This window comes from Canis lupus, chromosome 21, assembly GCF_048164855.1.
Source record: "Canis lupus baileyi chromosome 21, mCanLup2.hap1, whole genome shotgun sequence".
Taxonomy (NCBI): Eukaryota; Metazoa; Chordata; class Mammalia; order Carnivora; family Canidae; genus Canis; species Canis lupus.
The window spans coordinates 42,035,904-42,040,527 of NC_132858.1; the positions used below are offsets into that span (position 1 = coordinate 42,035,904).

The window sequence follows — 4,624 nt, forward strand, 5'->3', positions numbered from 1 at the left end:
TGCCACTGCACACGGGCTTCCAGTGCCAGCCCAGACCCGACTGGGGCTCCTTTGTCCCCCGTGGCCTGGGCTGACCAGCCCGGCCTGGAGCGCTGCCCTGGGAGGACGCAGGCTACCACCGCATCACAAAGCGCTGCTTTGTGGCCTTGACAGGAGGGCTTGTCATTAGCTGTGACATGGTCCCTGGCAGATCCTGGCATGTGGTAAGCAGACAGCTCAGTGCTGGTCACAGAATCTCGAGTACCGCCACTCCCCCCCGCCCCCGTTGGGTGCAGCGTCTAAGCTGTCCAGCTTGCATGGCCTCTACCTCCCCGCGGATCCCTATGGACTCAAATTTGCTGGCACCTTTGTGCTGAGCCAAGGCAGGGGTGGGCAGGGCACGGGAGCAGTGTTCTGTGCCCAGCACCCTCTGTCGCACGGGTTGGCGACCGTGGCCCCGTTAAGCTCGTGCAGAGCCCTTCCTGGCGTCAGGACGTGCTGCCCAGCCCGCCCATCCCCGCCCAGGTCCCTAAGGGGCAGCAGCTTCCTGAGGGTGGGACATCCAAGCAGGAAAGAAAATGGAAAAGCCACACACAGGCAACCGCAAGCCATGAAAGATTCATCATTTCAGCTACGTGAAGTTTAAGACTCTCGGTTTATCACAGGTGCTTGAAAGAATTTGAAAAGATAAGCCACAAACTGGGAAAAGATCTGTGCAACACGTAGGTGGCAAAGGATCGGACTGGAGAACAGATGAGGGCTCAGGGGCCTGCAGGCGGGACGGAGGGAGGAGGAAGGAGGCCAGCGGTTCGATGCGAGAATGGGCATAAATGATACAGTCGCTTCACAGAAGAGCCACATGCGTGAATATGAAGCTTGGCAGGGTCGGGAAAGCCCCGTCCCAGGCCACGAGGAGCCACGTGTCTCCCAGCGCAGCGTTCTGGGCCCTCCCTGCCTAGGGAGCTCTTCTGGGATGGTTTTCAGTGATCCTGGGCCTCCCCCGACCCCAAGCCTGGCCTGCGTGGCTCTGTTGAGCCTCTGTCCTGGCCCCAAGCACCCTCCCACCCAGAGCCTGAGGGGCACCCTGCGCTTCCCCACCCCCACCCCCACTGACAGGGCCGTCCCTTGGCTCTCCTCTCAGGTTTCAGCCTGGCCAAAGGGGCTGCAGGGACATCTGTCCAAACAGAAACCCAGTCCGCTTCACCTCAAAGACCCTGAGGGAACTCAGGGCAGACAGCCTGTGATGAGGGGCATCTGCTGACAATTAGCACCTTCTGGACCAAGTCCAGGTGGAAGAGGGGCTCCCCCAACTGACCCCCAATCCTCTCTCCTCCTCCTGGGCAGCGAGGTCGTGCCACCTGGGTCGAGGACGTGGTGCAGATGGGGCCGGCCTGGAGGAGGCCCACCGCACAGGCGGCTCCCGCGGTCTGCCCACCCACAAGCTTGCTTGCACTTTCCCCTCGGGGCTTACCTGCTTTGGGAACCTTTAAAAACGAAACAGGTGGCTGAAAGAATATCCTGAAATGACTGAGCTCACACTTGAAATGTGCACTAGAGGCAGCTTATCCCACAGGGGATTTCTGCACGATTACGGGTCCAACAAATAAACACTAAACAGTGGGGTTGGGGCACCGCTTCCAGACTTGCTGCCCTTGGGTGCTGGTGAGACACGTTCAAACAGGTGTGACTTGAGGGAGTGCCGTGGTCACCTTCTGCTTTCCTCGCTGCTTTCCTCATGGCTCCCTTTCCCCTCCTCAGCTCCCACCCGCTGTGGATGCCAGGCCAGCTTAGGGCACCACGACTGCCATGGTCACTATGAGAACAGCAGGCAGGGGAGAGAGCGGTGCCCCTGGAGAGGCATGAGAGCTGGGCACCCTCTCCCCGTCCCTTGCTCTGTGCATCTCTTCCCTCCGGCTCTTCCTGAGTTTTATCCTTTTTAATAAATTGGTGATGCAGGAGGCGGCTCAGAGGATGTCAGCTCAAGTTCAACACCGGGAATAGAGCCCCAGCGACCGTCCGCTCTGGCTTGGATCGCAAAGGCAAGCCTCGTACTGAGCAACGCCGCACAGCACCGCTGAAAGAAGACGTAGTACGGACAGTGACAGAGTCAACATCCAGGGGTGAAGAGGAAGTAGCAAGACCTTCAGCCTCAAGCAGAAAGAACAAAGAATCTAGAACCTGACGACTTCACTGGATGCAAGTATCTTTACCAGCTGGATCTCAACAGAGCAAACAGGCGGCAAATCGTCTCCTGATTCTGATTCCAACTGCAAATGTTTCTAAATAGATCATGAGTTCTTCTAATAATCATGATTTTAAAAAAAAAGCCAAGTAAAAAACCCCCCAAACCAGAAAACAAAACCACCAGGCAGGGCAGGTCTTTGATCTGCAATGGCTCCCCTGGATCATCTTTGTCAGCTGTATTCCCTTTTTTTTTTTTTTTAAAGATTTTATTTATTTATTCATGAGAGACACACAGAGAGAGGCAGAGACATAGGCAGAGGGAGCAGCAGGCTCCCTGGGAGAAGCCTGATGAGGGACTTGATCCCAGGACCCCGGGATCACACCACTGAGCCACCCGGGTGTCCTGTCAGCTGCATTCCTAAAGGAATTTAACTTCTTTCTTTCACTCTCTCTCTCTTTTTTCTTTCTTTCAGGCAACAAATCGAGCTTTCATTTTGCACCAGCTGGTCTAGGCACCGAGGATGCATCCGCGAGCAGTCACAAATCCCTGCCCTCGTGGAAATGCCATTCTAGGGGGAGAGACGGTTCATAAAGTGAAAGGTGAAGCCTACGACATGTAACGTGATGAGCAGCTCTGGGAACAGCTTCTATTTGCACAACAGCTGTGAAAAGAGTGACCTTCGCTGACCTTTGTGTGACAATGAATGTGGACTGAGCAATCATCATAGCAGGCACTGCTTTCCTGTGACTTTCATATTCTCATAAGAAAGGGGGTCAGGGTTTGAATCTAAAACCACGCAACTCTAATGTCTCTGTTTTTAGGCCGCTGGATCCTGCCCTGACCCTCATCCGCATGCACCCTGCAGGCCCTGGGCAGCACCACAGCGCCGTGAGGCCGGGCGTGCAGCCCCTGAGCGCAGGGCGCTGAGGGGTCAGCGGGTTTGCGATGATGGGTCTCCGCCTTCCGTGCAGAAGGCCTCGCCTGGTCCTGGCAGTGGCTGCCTGGTGGCCTCTTTCAGCCCCTGCCCGGTGTGTCGCTTGGGGACAGCCTGGATGTGGCTGGGGCAAGGCTACAGGTGGCCTCAGACTCCAGAGAAGCCACCGCTGCCCCAGCCCCTGTGTCCTGTTCTCCCAAAGTGGAGTGTACAGCATGGGGGAGGGTACTTACTCTCCATGTCCCTTCTCTGCCTTGGTGACAGGGAGCCGGACCTGGGAAGAAATGGAGCGCACACAGAGTACTGTGTGCTCACTGCTGTTTTGCGGGAGCTTAGGGTCTGAGGGTGAACGATGGGGCTCCCCCCTTCCCGTCTGCAGTGGCCCAGTGTGCACAGGGGAATGCGTTCCATCCTTCTGGTAATAAGCCGTGTGGCCTCTCTGGGACTCAACACCTTTGCCTATAAAAAGGGGAGCACTCGAGTGATCCCTAGGTGGCTCAGCTGTTTAGTCCTGCCTTTGGCCCAGGGTGTGATTCTGGAGACCCAGGATTGAGTCCCACATCGAACTCCCTGCATGGAGCCTGCTTCTCCCTCTGCCTGTGTGTGTGTGTGTGTGTGCCTCTCGCTCTGTCTCTCATGAATAAATAAATAAAATCTTTAAAAAAAAGGAGGGGAGCACTCTTTTCCTGCCAGCCTCCCTGGTCTGTAGTGAGGACCACAGGAAATGGTGTACTGAGCGTGCTCTGTAATCTGTAAAGTGACACCCACATCCTTCAGTCAGCCCTGTAATGACTGACACACAGGAGTTCCACGCGCTCACCAGGAGGCTTGTTTAGGGCCAGGCCAATCAGGGGTTAACCACCCCCCCGCCGTGTCACACCCCCCCCCCAAAGGCCACAGGTATTGGAAGGCCTCCACTCTGTTCCAAAATGCTGTGTAAGACCTGTCCCTCTTCTTCCCCCACTGCCCCCAACAGGTGCGAAGCTGGGGAGGTAGGAGGAGCCAGGTGTCTTCAGGATTGGGTTGCAGAGGCCCTTCCACGGGGACGGTGTGGGGGGGGGGGTTGGCTCCCACCCCTTGGTGTTTAAACAGGGCCCTGCCAGCACCAGTCACCCCAGTGGGGCCACGGCCCCAGCAGGAGGCCTCTCCCCCAAGCGGAGGTGCCTTCAGCTCTCCAGAGTGACAGATGTGACCCTTAAAACCAGTGAGGTCCTTGCTCCAACTGGGTTCAACCAGCCTGTCACCCTCTCTCCAGAGGGAAGGAAGTGATCAAGGCTTCCAGTTGCTCAGGGTAAAGAGAACGCTCCTCTATTTACTGGGCCCCCACCTGCTTGCCATATTTCACTTGGTTGAACCCACACCTCGCTCTGGGAAGTAGGAGCTGCACTGCACAACCGGGAGGCCAGCCGAGAGGGCAGAGGCATCGCTGTGGCCTGGGGTGCCAGGGCCTGGTGGCTGCGGGCCTCAGGCTCCCTCCGAGTACCTGCCGGCCCCAGAACTGCTGTGCACTGAGCGGCCCAGGGGTC

General features: G+C 57.1%; 1 long non-coding RNA gene across 2 annotated transcripts; it reads left to right on the plus strand.

Annotated features, from left to right (window-relative positions):
* Positions 1-211: 211 nt before the first annotated feature.
* LOC140613073 (uncharacterized) lies at positions 212-2,956 on the plus strand. Of its 2 annotated transcripts, none has more exons than XR_012014186.1 (3): positions 212-701; positions 1,936-2,175; positions 2,637-2,956. It is a non-coding gene; the product is annotated as an uncharacterized lncRNA (long non-coding RNA). The 2 variants fall into 2 exon arrangements; XR_012014185.1 differs by having other exon boundaries at positions 212-644.
* Positions 2,957-4,624: the final 1,668 nt, after the last annotated feature.